Source organism: Oratosquilla oratoria, chromosome 6 (assembly GCF_046742065.1).
Source record: "Oratosquilla oratoria isolate Oo_2021 chromosome 6, ASM4674206v1, whole genome shotgun sequence".
NCBI lineage: Eukaryota > Metazoa > Arthropoda > Malacostraca > Stomatopoda > Squillidae > Oratosquilla > Oratosquilla oratoria.
Genome location: NC_134782.1, coordinates 31,048,579 through 31,064,707, shown reverse-complemented (window position 1 = coordinate 31,064,707; position 16,129 = coordinate 31,048,579).

The following is a 16,129-nucleotide window of genomic DNA, read 5'->3' as shown; positions in this document are numbered from 1 at the left end:
ACAAAGGAAACTCACAACTAGGGTGGAGGAACACAAACGTGCAGTCAAACTCAAAGATTCAGCGTCTGCATAATACAAGGATATTACATAACACCAACACAACATATATTGGGATGGAGTAAATGTCATTCACAAAGTTAAGAAGACTATTTCTAGAGGTCTGGTCGACCAAGGAGATCAGCATCAACAAATGCATACATTTAAATCCAATTTAACTTGAAACAAGGAACGCAACGCAGCATAACTCAACACCGGGGTATTAATTTCGTGTTTTTATACGTATCAATGGTTCTTGCATATGTGCTAATACGTGTGCACGCACACGCGTATATGAGCGTGGCCGGACGAATGACCGACGTACATTTAGACGACAGGCTGACGGACATTTAGCGAAGCGGACATTTGGTCAAGCTAACCATTATTTACAAAAAGAACTTTCAGGCAACGTAGGTGTTTACCCACACATAACTAAATAAAATGAAATATAGAATATTACTAAAATAATGTAAACAAATATAAAACACACACACTTCACAACACTTTACAACTTCTGAATAACGACTGGATCAGAGTTTATGGAGTGGAAAAACGACTCCCTTATGATGTGCTTGATAGTCCTACTCGTCCTCTCTACAATATAGAAAATTATAGCCAACTCCAATATCACACTTTGCATTCTATTTATAGTTCTGTAAGAGATCAACTTGATGTCTCCAAAGCCAAGATGATGAAAAACCAGCATCTGCGGGCTAAGCCTGTTAACATCAACATTGGTGATCATGTATGTGAAAGCATGCCTGACCGCCAATCTAAACTCAACTGTAGATTTTCAGGCCCCTTTTTGGTGACTGAACAGTTACATCCTAATAAGTTCAGGGTCTTTGATCCTTCGCAGGGACTCAGCGAAGTATTATACTTGGATAGGTTTAAGGTTACAAGAGTGCCTATCCCTACATTTACCCGGCCTCCCTCAAGGCCCCCTCTACAAACTATGCCTTGTGTATCTACCCCTCTTAATTATAATCTCCGGTCAAGGGATTCTTTGTGATGTTTACCATTTTTGTGTCCCTTTCTTAGGTATAATGTGTAACTATTGTTTAGCTATTAAGTATCCTGTCCCGGACATCCGGCAATTGGTGTGTTTTTCTTGTATTTAACCGGAGCCAGTTCCATTGTGTATTTCTAGTGTTTGTGCACAGTTCCTTTGTGCATGGTTAGTGTTTGTGTACAGTTCCTTTGTGTATTTCTAGTTTTTGTGTACAGTTCCTTTGTTATTCCTATATATTTTTTATGTCATGTAATTATGTGTGTTAATGTATTAGGGTGTGCTATTCTGATAATTCTTTTCCACAATTTTGTGGTCGCCCTGTTGCGTGTGTGGAAATTATTATGTACATTTTGCTTTTGCCTTGCTTGGTAATTATTTTCATCTTGTTTGCTCGGTGCGGTCACCGAGTGGTGGTGGCCGAGTAATATAATGGTATACTTGTAAAAACTAAGTGTTCTGCTCGCTCGCTCGAGAGTTTTCCCGCTTTAAGTTGTTGTGTCCCCAAGCGCTGTTTCTATCACGCCTTCCAAGCGTGCGCACGTTTTTGTCTGTTGTGATAATTAATATATACAATTCGATCTAATTTTCATTAGCCACCCTCATACATATGGTGGCAGCGGCGTAAAAATATTTGCTATTGTGTAAACTTTGTGTTTTGTACATTAGAAAGTATTCCAAACGCATCTTTGAACTTTGCAATGTTGTGAACTTTGGAGCCGGAGCTATTGCGGGTGCATTTTTTTTTCCTTCTCCCTTTCTAATTTCTAGGGTTACAGGATTTAGTAACTTTTAAGAAATGATGGTGCGAAGGAACAGTGTATTGGCAAGGTCCGCCATGTGATTTTATTGAGAGACGAATGCCTCGTGATTCTTCGTGTCCTGGTTTAGTTTGAACTTTAGTTTATCGTCATCGTCTTCAGCATTGGTGGAACGCTTGCCTATGGTTGCTGTGTTTATGGCGATTAACTTGGAGACTGGATGAGGACGGATTACTGTTCATGCCTAGATTGAATGAAGAATTGGCCTGCGTGATTGCCGGTTTCGATACGTCGCCTCCGACGGGTTCTTTTAAATTGTTTAACAATATCATGTATTGTGTATTTCCATATATTTTCTTGCCGTAAGCATTCCTGTAATCTCCTTCTGAGATTTTGTGGTAACAAGTTTTGTATAAATTTCATATACCCATAGCCAGGCGTGTTGTCTTGGCGGCCATGTTTGTTTCCTCCGTGACGTCATTTTTTGACGGTCACGTTTTCTTTGGTTGTTTGTAAGAAATTGTTGTTATTGTTTACCCTTTTTCAGGTATTTCCTGTGTATTTAACATTGTTTTACGACCGTCAGCCTAGATGGATTCATCTTTCCTGTAAAGGGGCATGTGTTTTTATAAAGCGATCGCAATTCTTAATGTATGAATATATTGTTCTGTTTTTCTCGTTAATGTTGTTACGCAGTGGTACCGAAATTCCAAGAACTTGTTTAGCGATATCTACTATATACAAACTGCCCTCCTTTATTAATAACCAAAATTCACCTCAGACAATGGCTTATACTTTCACACTGTTACACCAGGATCCTTCTTTTATCAAATTTTCCGGTGATAATCACCATTATAAAGCCATTGATTTTCTTTGCCAGTGTGAAGATTGTATTTCCTTTTGTAATAACTTGCATTGTGTATAAGGTGCCCCTTGCCTATTCTTGGATCTGTTCGCATTCCCTTAAGGTTTTCGTCATATGCTACAGTTTTCCATGTCACTTTTATTGTTGTCTCTGGTCTTGCCCTTATGTGTGATTGCCTCTTGGGTATCGATGCTCTTACAGCACATGACATTGATATATCTCCTAGTCGTCGTGTAGTGACTTATTGTAATTTTGTTATCCCTGCAACAGATAGGCCAGTTTCCATTTGCATCTCACCTCCTGTACATGACCAGGTTGTTGAGTTGCCTTCGAAGGGACCTGCTCGCTTTGCCTCTTCATTTGTTTTTGTGCTGCTGTTGTTGTAGGAGAGCATTGTATTGGATTTTTAAGTGCAGTTCGAGTTCCGGTGCGTATTTCAGGTGCTCCAATTAGATCTGACGTTTTATCTCAGCCTGACTGTGTTCGTGTTCATCGCCTTGCTTTGGAAGTGACTCTGTTCACTACTCGCGAGGATCATGTTACCACAGCTATGGTAACTAACGTCATGGGTGCTCCTATCACTCTCTCTCCTGGCAGTCACTTGGACTTCTTTGAAGTAGTTGACGTTGATGCCTTCCAGGATTCACCTTCTATCATTGCAGCTTCTGTGCTACAGTCTCCACAAGTGAGTGACATAGCTCACTTGGCCTCCAAATTTGCAACGTTTGCAGGTGAGATCGACTTTCCTAATGAGACGCCTCGTCTCATTGAACTATTAGTGATCCACCGTCAGGGTTTGGCTTTGCCAGGTGATCCATTAGAACTTACAGATTGTGTGGTTCATAGAATTGATCTTCAGCCAGGTGCTCACCCTGTTTAGGTTCCCTCATATGGGTTGCCTCACTCTCGTCAGCTTGTTGCACAGTCCTTGGTTGACGACATGTTACGTGAAGACATTGTACAAGAGTCTCACTCGGAGTGATGCCCAAGAAGGATGGGTCTTTTCGTCCTGTTATTGATTATAGGAGAGTTAACGAGGTCACTATCAGTAACCATTAACCATTGCTTGTACTAAGTGACCTTCTTCAGTCCATTGACACTGATAATACAGTATTCACCACCTTAGATTTGAAAGCGGGATTATGGCAGATACCCCTGGAGAAGTCTCGTAAGGTCACGGCCTTCTCTACTCCCAATGGACATTATGAATGGCTTCGTTGCCCCATGGGGTTGCGGAATGCTCCATTGACTTACCAGTGCTTGATGAACTCCATTTGTTATGGTCTAATAGGCAACGACCTTTTTGTTTACCTGGATGATTTAATCTTAGTTTCCAAGGATGTGGAGAGCCACTTAACTAAGTTGTACATGGTCTTGCAACGGTATGCTGATGCTGGATTCAAACTCAATTTACCCAAGTGTTCTTTTTTTAAGTCTAACATCTAATTCCTAGGTCACGTTGTTGACAAACATGGTATTCACACTACTGATGATAATGACAAAGCGGTCAGGGACTTCCCAAAATGTCTATGTTCTCGTATGTGTGGACCACGTTAGTCGTTTTATAATATTGGCTCCATTACGTAGCAAGTCTGCTCCAGTAGTACCCCATGGTCTAGTTGATCATGTTTTTTGTCCATACACTACCCCTTCAGTGCTCCTTTGTGACAATGGGTCGGACTTTAGGAATGAGGTTTTAGCGAGCATTTATGAGCGATGGGGCATCACGCAAACATGGCATTGATATATCTCTTAGTCGTCGTGTTGTGACTTATTGTAATTTTGTTATCCCTGCAACAGATAGACCAATTTCCATTTGTATCTCCCCTCCTGTACATGACCAGGTTGTTGAGTTGCCTTCGAAGGGACCTGCTCGCTTTACCTCTTCTATTTTTTTTTATGTTGCTGTTGTTGTAGGACAGCATTGTATTGGATCTTTAAGTGCAGTTCGAGTTGCGGTGTGAATTTCAGGTGCTCCAATTAGATCTGACGTTTTATCTCAGCCTGACTCTGTTCGTGTTCTTCGCCTTGCTTTTGAATGGACTCTGTCCACTATTCGCGAGGATCATGTTATCAGAGCTATGGCAACTAACGTCATGGGTGCTCCTATCATTCTCTCTCCTGGCAGTCACTTGGAATTCTTTGAAGTAGTTGACGTTGATGCTTTCCAGGATTGACCTCCTTCATTGCACCTTCTGTGCTACAGTCTTCACAAGTGAGTGACATAGCTTATTTGGCCTCCAAATTTGCAACGTTTGTAGGTGAGATTGATTTTCCTAATGAGACGCCTCGTCTCATTGAACTATTAGTGGTCCACCGTCAGGGTTTGGCTTTGCCAGGTGATCCATTAGGACTTACAGATTGTGTGGTTCATAGAATTAATCATCAACCAGTTGCTCGTCCTGTTTACGTTCCCTCATATAGGTTGCCTCACTCTCTTCAGCTTGTTGCACAGTTCTTGGTTGACGAAATGTTACATGAAGACATTGTACAAGAGTTTCACTCGGAGTGGTGCCTAAGAAGGATGGGTCTTTTCGTCCTGTTATTGATTATAGGCGAGTTAACGAGGTCACTATCATTGACCATTACCTATTGCTTGTACTAAGTGACCTTTTTTAGTCCATTGGCACTGGTAATACAGTGTTCACCACATTAGACTTGAAAGCGGGATTTTGGCAGATACCCCTGGAGAAGTCTCGTAAGGTCACGGCCTTCTCTACTCCCAATGGACATTATGAATGGCTTTGTTGTCCCATGGGGTCGCGGAATGCTCCATTGACTTACCAGTGCTTGATCAACTCCATTTGTTATGATCTGATAGGCAACAAACTTTTTGTTTACCTGGATGATTTAATCTTAGTTTCCAAGGATGTGGAGAGCCACTTAACTAAGTTGTACATGGTCTTGCAACGGTATGCTGATGCTGGATTCAAACTCAATTTGCCCAAGTGTTCTTTTTTTAAGTCTAACATCCAATTCCTGAGTCATGTTGACAAAACATGGTATTCACACTACTGATGATAAGGTCAATGCGGTTAGGGACTTCCCTATATCTATGTAAGTTGAGCATGTACGTCCCTTCCTTGGTCTGGCAGGATACTATCGTGGATCTATTAGGAGTTTTGCTTCAATTGCTTCCCCACTAACACGTCTCCTCAAGAAGGATACTTCCTTCCAATGGCGTGATGTTCATTAGGAAAGTTTTGATTCCTTGAAACTTGCACTTACTGAAGCCCCTGTGTTGGCATTCCCAGACTATAGCCTTCCCTTTACTATTTGTACAGATGCTTCTGGTACAGATATTGAAGCTGTATTTATGCAGCAAGTAGACTGATGTAGATCCTACATTCTTGTGATGATACCACTTTACCAGATTTACCTGTTCTTCTGTCCCAATTGTCCCTGTAGGACACGGTTTTCATTCGTAATGTGGAAGTGTCTGAGCAGGATGTGGCACAACTAGTCATCCCTGACTCCCTAGTTCCTGTTGTTGTATCCCTTGCGCATGATGCTCCTCTGACTGGTCACCCAGGTCGTGACAAAACTCTGGGTCTTTGGCACTAAGAAATATTACTGGCAAAACATAGACTAGACTTTACGTCTCATGTAGCCCAGTGCGGCTCTTGTGCCCAGAACAAAGGTTCTACGGACACTGGTCTCATATTAGAGTACCCTACGCCTTCTTCCCCTTTTCAGACCATGGCTGTTGACCTTCTTACAAGTGCCTCGTAGTACTCAAGATTTTGTGTATGTTCTCGTATGTGTGGACCACGTTAGTCGTTTTATAATATTGGCTCCATCACGTAGCAAGTCTGCTCCAGTAGTAGCCCATGGTCTAGTTGATCATGTTTTTTGTCCATACACTACCCCTTCAGTGCTCCTTTGTGACAATGGGTCGGACTTTAGGAATGAGGTTTTAGCGAGCATTTATGAGCGATGGGGCATCACGCAAACATTCGTGACTGCTTACCATTCTGCGTTCAATGGTCTTCTGGAGAGGACGAATAGGAAGATTTTAGATGTACTCTGGCACGTTGCTAGTAGCCTTCATGAATCTTGGGAGGATTGGCTTCCCCATGTCAGTGTTTGTGTTAACAGCACCATTAATGTCTCTACGGGCAAGACGCCTCATTATATTATCTATAGAGTGGAAAAACGACTTCCTTATGATGTGCTTGATAATCCTACCCGTCACACTTTGAATTCCATTTATAGTTCTGTAAGAGATCAACTTGATGTCTCTAAAGCCAAGATGATAAAAAAAAAACAGCATATGCGGGCTAAGGCATTTAACATCAGAATTGGTGATCATATATATGAAAGCATGCCTGATCGCCAATCTAAGCTCAACTGTAGATTTGCAGGCCCCTTTTTTGGTGACTGAAAAGCTACATCCTAATAAGTTCAGGGTCTTTGATCCTTCGCAGGGACTGAGCACAGTGTAACACTTGAATAGGCTTAAGGTTACAAGAGTGCCTATCCCTGCACTTACCCGGCCTCCCCCAAGGCCCCCTGAACAAACTATGCCTTATGTATCTACCCCTCCTAACTATAATCTCAGGTCAAGGGATCCTTTGTCTGCTTAAACTGGATTTGTGTATTGCTTATGTAGTATCCATGGTGTCTTGTATTGTATTCTTTGTGATGTTTACCATTTTTGTGTACCTTTCTTAGGTATAATGTGTAACTAGTTTTTAGCTATTGAGTATCATGTCCCGGACGTCCTCCAGTCTCTTGCCCTATTACCCTCCCCTTTACATCCTGCACCACACCTATTCATCCACGGCGACATGAGACATCCCTTACGCAGTCCCACATTTAATTCAAATCACTCGCTCTCTCCACAGGCCCCACTACTCTCGTAAAAAACTCTTGACTGACGTTAACAGCTTTTCCCCAACCCCTTTTCCAAAGCCATAAAGGCCCTTAAGACATCATTACTTTTTGCTAAAACTTTCTCACATATCTGTTTTACCACAAAAAATCTGATCCACGCAACCCCTACCTTTCCTTAACCAACCTTTACTGTTCTTCAGTAGTTACTCCTGGTCCTCTCTTAATTCTCTCAAAACCCTCCCACTAACCTTCCCAACCACACCCAACAAACTGATCCCTCTGAAACTACTACACTCACATTTGTCCCCTTTTCCTTTATGAAACAGAAAAGGTGATAATTGGAATATGCTGTTTCCCTGTGGTGACCGAATCTTATTAAAGGTATTGAAAGAAAAAAAAAAAAAAATAGAACGATGAGAGACAAACTGATTCCAAATATCACAAATCATAGGAAAATTAACTAAAATATATTTTCTTTAAAAAAGCGTAGACTCAGAAGTAATTTGATACAGGTCTTTAAGATTCTAAGAGGAACTGAAAACATCATATGTGATGAAATATCTGCACTGAATACAAATCAGAGAAGAAATAATTGTCTCAAACTGTCAGGAAGTAGATATAATTTGAATGTATGTAGAAAAAAATTCACCAACAGCGTAGTAAATGAATTGAGTAAATTTCCTGAAGAGGCAGTGCAATGTAGTACAGCTCGAAGTTTTATGATTCATTTAGATAAACACCTAAGCTGGATGCCGTAATGCATGCCATTAATTATATTTCATTGTAACACATTTCTTTAATATATTAAATTATTTTCATCTATCATTATTTATCTGTTTCAATTTATTATTACAAAATGTTATTGTATTACTGTTTATTTATTATCATTTATCTGTTTGCTTATCATATGTCTTTGTCTATTCATTTTACTTATTCATCTATTAATCAATTAATTTGTTTTTGTATTTTTCATCGCTTTCAATCTAGTTATGTAGCAAAGAATCTATTATTGGCATGTTCATTCTTTGTCTTCAGACACACGTACACGGATATGTGTGCATATATACTCGTACATATATCTATAGATACAAAAACGTAGTTCTACCTATACGAAAACCTCGTGGTATATTACTTAACATATTATGTAATATCTATTTTGGGTCAGCAAACCATGAATTTAAAAAGAAATTGTTCATATACCATGTAAAATGTTAAAGGAAATGGTTAACTCTTTGTTTACCCCAACCATTTGAACTCTTTTGGACTAGGTAAGAAAATGGATGACAATGTAAGTAGAAATACTGTATCCACTTAATGATAATAGTGAAAGAGAATACGAAATAATACTCTCATTTATCGGGTCACTAACCCATCACTTACGTATCCATGTTTTCAAAATTTTTCTGAAGGTGTATGTTTAGGAACTTAAGAATTTAGCAAATGAAAGCAGTATTAGAGAGCGAAACTGCAAAATGGGACATAAAGAAGTAAATATTTGAAAAATATGGGGTTCAACAATGCGGAACTTTAGGTGAAACGAAAGGACAAAATCTTTTTTGGTGCAGATGACGACCCAGAGAAAGTGGCGGCTAACACTGAACGAGTATATAACCCGAACATCAATTCAACGCTTGTCACAAGAACCTCTGGTTTCAGCCATGGTCCTCAAGGTACAACTAAAGCAACTTAGAAGCACGACTTCATGTGTTTATTTGGTTGTCGTTGTTGGCGTAGTAATCCTTGTGATAGTAGTGAGACACTTTTTCTCTTGATATTTCAGATTGCATTTGCCGTTGCTGCTTGCGCCGCCGCGGTGGTTCTTGCAGTTAACCCTCCTGTCTACACTCCTCAACTTTACCAACCTCCTCATACTCCATACCACCCAGCACCTGTCACCTATTCTGACGTAAGTTTTCAGTAATGGTTGACGCTCATCACGAGGATCATCCTTTAGGAGGAAGGGTCATGTAAGACAATTGCATTGACCGTAACTGACCACTAGAAAACTCACTGTCAAATCACCCCCATGAACTTATATCTTTATACTATTACTACTTATTTTTAACTTTTACTAAAACTCTTGCATTTATATATATACATACATACATACATACATATATATATATATATATATATATATATATATATGTATATATATATATATGTATATATATATATATATAAGGTTTTCATGGATTCCAGTGAAGTGATCATAGCAGTATTAGCTATTACCTTGATAATTCATTTCATATAGATAAGGCTTCCTAAATATACTAAGCTTTTACGATAAAGAAAATTATTATTAGAAATCTAGTCAATTGGAAAAAATAATAAACTTATAGAATGGTTGACGTTATGATCCTTCATATGAGAATTTAGTTATCATAAAAGGCAATAATGATAAATATGATAATGTAACGATGGTGAAGAAAAGATGGTTTGCAGGTGCGATAAACCTCGCTACCTACCCGAGTATGCGTCTGTAACCAAAGAGATATAGCAGTTACTCTCGAATTGCAGGTTCCTCCCAAGTACGTGTATAGCTACAGCGTGCACGACCACGACAGTGGCACCAACTACGAAGCGAGCGAAAAGCGCAACGGCGACAACACTGAAGGCGAATACGTCGTCGACCTCCCCGATGGACGCCAAAAGACCTTTACTTATGTTGACAACGGCGACGGACTCCACGCCGACGTGAAGTACGAGAAAAAGGAACCGCACCCCCTCAAATCACCTTCTTACTCAACCCATCCCACTCCCTCATACCCAACCACGTATCCCTACATAACACCATCTTACCCATCGCACCCCACCCCCTCATACCCAACCACGTACCACTCCACAACACCATCTTACCCATCGTATCCCACCACCTCGTACCCCAGGACAGCAACACCTTACCCATCGTACCCCACCCCCTCATACGCACTCACGTACCACTCCACAACACCATCTTACCCATCGTATCCCACCACCTCGTACCCCAGCACAGCAACACCTTACCCATCGTATCCCACCCCAGTATGCACAACCTGTTACCATTCACAGTAAAACAACTTCATTTGAAATGTTCCTTCTCACACCAAGAATTCATGCTTAACACAAGAAAGGATGGACAAAGGTACTTGTTATAACACTGTCATCTCTTTATATTCAGCTTTGTCATTTCTTTTGGAATGGCTGCGTTATATTGTTATCCTACTATTTGTTTTAGATTCCACTACTCCAAGTTATACAACGATTAGAAATAAAGTATCAACAATTTGTATCTATATTTCATTCCAAATTCCTGCGCGTAATGTTTACATAACATTTCTCTGTGTTTATCATGTGGTAGGCACATCTTAAAAAGAAGGGGATGTAAATGCTTGAAAGTGACATTGACCACTCACTCATGTGGTTGTCGGATCACTTGACGAGTGACGACCCTTTACTGTGCCTCTCTGGCACTTCTTCATGTCTTGTGCCACCTCCAGGATCTCTTTCTTTGTGTTATCTATCCACCGATACCGAAGTATACCAACGGGTCGGCGTTCTTGCACAGTCTCATTCCTTATCATCTTTGATAGCACCACACCTATCCATGTAAATACTGACCAGCCAAGGCGACATGACACATCCCTGACACAGTCTCTCTTTGAATTCAAGCATCTGGCTCTCTCCATTTCCCATTCTAACACAGGCTCTACTACTCTCGTAAAAACTCTTGATTGGCCCTAACAACTTTTCCCTAACTCCATATACAAATGAAAAAACTGCCAGGATGCTTTCCTGCCTACCCTGTTATAAAGGCCCCAAAAAACTCTTACCTCTGTTAAAGCTTTCTCACCTATATACCTTACCACAAAAATCTGATCCACCTTTGCTAAGCTCACACTGTTCCTCTCCTAATTCTCTCAACTAAAACTCTCCCATTAGCCTTTTGAACTACACTCAACAAAATTATCCTTCTAAAACTACTTCACATTTGTCTCTTTTCCCCTTAGAAAACGGAAAAACGGAAAAGCTATATAAATCATTAGTTCGTCCACATTTGGAAATTTCTGTTACACTATGGTGACCGAATCTCATTATAGACATTGAAAAATAAATCATACGAAAATCGACTAAAACATATTTTACCTGAAAAAAAAAGCGAAGACTCAGGGGTGATTTGAAACAGGTCTTAAGACTCTAAAAAGAATTGATAACAAGAATAGTGACGAAATTTTTACAATGAATGCAAGTCAGGGAAGAAATAATGGTCTCAAACTGTCAGGAAGTAGATTTAATTTGGATGTATGGAGAAACAATTTCGCAAACCGTGTAGTAAATGAAAGGAATAAACTTTCTGAAGAAGTGGTGCAATGTAGCACAGTTCGAAGTTTTGTCATTCTTTTAGATAAACACCTAAGCTGAATGCCGTTATACCTGCCATTGAATTGTATTTACCTTAACACATTTATTTATAATTATACATTTAATTATTTTGGTCTATTATTGTCTATGTGTTCATTTCTGTTTATTATTTCTTATAAAATGTTATTGTGTAACTGTTTATTTGATATTTTTCTGCATGCTTATCATTTATCTGTATTCATTATAATTATTCATATATTAATTAATTGATTTTCATAGCATTCGTCCTAGTTATGTAGCAAAGGGTTTCCTATTGGCATGTTCTACCATTGTAATCCATTTTGTCTTCAGACACACGTATTTTAGAGGAAGTGAAACAGGGTGCATATGATAAGTTTGTGGGTACAATTAAACCAAACAAATGGATCTAAAATTAATGTAGGTGTAATATATAGGCCAAAAACCTTATCATTAGCAGACAACAAACTGTTGTTTCAAGAAATGTCTAGTTTGTGTGACAGGGACTTATTGGTAAATGGTGGTTTAAATTTTACTGACATTGATTGGATGACCCTTGAACGTGGCCATATAGGTAGTCGCTTGATATATTTTCTCGGTGACACTTACTTAGTTGACCATGTAGAAGAGCCCACAAAACATGGAAATTGACTCGATCTATTGACCAGTAGTCGCGAAAACATAATAACTGATATAGAAGTTGGTCAAACTATTGGAAGTAGTGATCAGAACTTAGATTGAAACTGTTAAAGGTTTTTTAGAATAGATACCTGTGTATCTAAATTACCAGATTTCAGTAAAGCTCAGTTTATAGGACTATGTCAGGAGCTTCACCTTATAATCTAGGAAGCAAAAATAAGTGAAAGACCTGTAGATCAGATGTGGAAAATATTTCAAAATGCACTTACCAAGATGATCCATAATTACATCCCATTTAAGGACAGACGCCCCCCAAATCAGGCTCACCCAAAATGGCTTTACAAAGAAACTGAAAAATAAATATTGTTAAAAAGAGACAGGCTTATAACAAATACAAGTGCTCGGGTGCACCTAATGACTATGAAAGTTATGTATCAATACAATAAGTTGGACTAGTAATTGGTTGAACGGTAAAAAGCAGTTATTCTAAATGGTAAAACTTCTAGATGGGAAAATGTTACGAGTGGAGTTCCTCAGGGTACCGTTCTTGGGCCTCTTCTATTCATAGTATATATAAATGCTATAAGCCATGGACTGAAATCTATTGACTCTAAATTTGCTGATGATATAAAACTGTGGGGAATGGCAAATAATCACTTAAATCAAATAGATATGCAAGAACATTTTGATAAACTACAGCAATGGTCTGAAAAGTGGTCGAAAATTTTTATTTTGTAAGGTCACAGCTTGTGCCTAATTCTCTGGTTTCTGAGATGTTGCCTGCTTCGTTGTCGCGACCCTATGTCATTGGGTATAATTACGACCTCTTTCGGTCTAATTTCCTTAATTTTTTTTTTCTGTACCCCCGTAGCTAATTGTTTTTAATGATGCTTTAATCAGGCTGATGCTCTTACATCCAAAGTGGGCACTTTCGAGTACAGACGTGCTCAGGCCTAGGCCAGCAAAGTTGTGCTTGAAGCCTTAGATTCGCTTGCCATTCAGAGTTGGTTGATCATGGCACTATCTGTTTGGATAGGTTGCGCCTTATTTTGGAGTTTCTACCATTGTAATCCATTTTGTCTTCAGACACACGTATTTTAGAGGAAGTGAAACAGGGTGCATATGATAAGTTTGTGGGTACAATTAAACCAAACAAATGGATCTAAAATTAATGTAGGTGTAATATATAGGCCAAAAACCTTATCATTAGCAGACAACAAACTGTTGTTTCAAGAAATGTCTAGTTTGTGTGACAGGGACTTATTGGTAAATGGTGGTTTAAATTTTACTGACATTGATTGGATGACCCTTGAACGTGGCCATATAGGTAGTCGCTTGATATATTTTCTCGGTGACACTTACTTAGTTGACCATGTAGAAGAGCCCACAAAACATGGAAATTGACTCGATCTATTGACCAGTAGTCGCGAAAACATAATAACTGATATAGAAGTTGGTCAAACTATTGGAAGTAGTGATCAGAACTTAGATTGAAACTGTTAAAGGTTTTTTAGAATAGATACCTGTGTATCTAAAGTACCAGATTTCAGTAAAGCTCAGTTTATAGGACTATGTCAGGAGCTTCACCTTATAATCTAGGAAGCAAAAATAAGTGAAAGACCTGTAGATCAGATGTGGGATATATTTCAAAATTTACTTACTAAGATGATCCATAATTACATCCCATTTAAGGACAGACGCCCCCCAAATCAGGCTCACCCAAAATGGCTTTACAAAGAAACTGAAAAAAAATATTGCTAAAAAGAGACAGGCTTATAACAAATACAAGTGCTCGGGTGCACCTAATGACTATGAAAGTTATGTATCAATACAATAAGTTGGACTAGTAATTGGTTGAACGGTAAAAAGCAGTTATTCTAAATGGTAAAACTTCTAGATGGGAAAATGTTACGAGTGGAGTTCCTCAGGGTACCGTTCTTGGGCCTCTTCTATTCATAGTATATATAAATGCTATAAGCCATGGACTGAAATCTATTGACTCTAAATTTGCTGATGATATAAAACTGTGGGGAATGGCAAATAATCACTTAAATCAAATAGATATGCAAGAACATTTTGATAAACTACAGCAATGGTCTGAAAAGTGGTCGAAAAAAAATTCTTTTGTAAGATCACAGCTTGTGCCTAATTCTCTGGTTTCTGAGATGTTGCCTGCTTCGTTGTCTCGACCCTATGTCATTGGGTATAATTACGACCTCTTTCGGTCTAATTTCCTTAATTTTTTTTTCTGTACCCCCGTAGCTAATTGTTTTTAATGATGCTTTAATCAGGCTGATGCTCTTACGTATAAATTGGGCAGTTTTGACTATAGACGTGCTCAGGCCCAGGCCAGCAAAATTTTGGTTGAAGCCTTAGATTCTCTTGCTCATTTAGAGTCGGTTGATCATGGCACTATCTGTTTGGATAGGTTGCGCCTTATTTTGGAGTTTCTTTTATACATCATACCTTTAGCTACTTTTTGAAAGGAGAGCTGGCTCTTCTCTCATCTATAAGACAGATGAGACTACTGTTTTTTGCAACAAAATTTTCATATCAACTAAGAAAAGTGCCTTCTGGTTCTTTGTGTATTAGAAGTACTCAGCAACAAGTCAATGTTCATAGTTCTCTTCGTCCATCCCCAAAGTCTTCAGTTTCTACTCGCAGGTCCCCTTCCTCTACATTTACCCCTGCTGTACTCACATGTACCTATTGTAACAAGTAAGGACATTCGAGTGATATTTGTTTTTGTCGTAACCGTTATGTACACAAGGCAAGACAGTCCCCTGTCTGTAGGAATGCGTCGGATGTTTCTTCTAATGTAACGCACGACCTCTCTATACTAGAGCCACAGGATAAGCTTAGCTACTGCCATATCCATGGTCGTTGCAATCCACTCGACTGATCAGTGTAAGAGGCCGGTAGTGTACGAATGGAAATGAGCTAGGGCATTAGAATAATTCAGACTCGACGCCTGCTCGAGGGCGATGTTATGTCTATGTGAGGGCGACGTTTTGTCTATGCAAACACACCAACGGTGGTGACTGTTTTATAATCGATGTGTAATCAACTCTGTAAGCGCAGGTTACCTTCGTTTGACTAATGCTGAGGTAAACAATTTTTGCTAGTAGCATTGGAATGGCTTTCCGGATTGGTGCAAGGTGGAGAAGGAGGAAAAAACTATTGGTGCATGAATTCAAAGTCACGCCCATAAGGAGTGACATTTATTTGAAACGTAACTGGAGATTGGTTTAGAAAAATTAGTGACGTCAGACGAAGATAGCTTAGCGTAGGATACGGGATCTCGTCAGAAGATATAGAGAAGATATAGGGAGAAGATATAGAGGGGGTGTCGAGAGAGGATCAGGAGACGATGTAGAGACGAGAGAAAAGAGATCCCGAGTGTAAGCAGAAGGTGAAATTACAGTGAAAGAAGAAAGAAAAATTCACCACCCTTTTATTAACCCAAAGGACGAGAGGAATAGGCATGGGGCCTAGAAAATAGTGAGACTACAGGAAAAAGAAGGCATTGGGCCTACTGCTTAAGAGGAACTTGAATATTAGTGAAACTCACGTAACGAGAGGCAAGGGGCCTTGAGACGAGTGATATTACAAGTCAAATTTAAG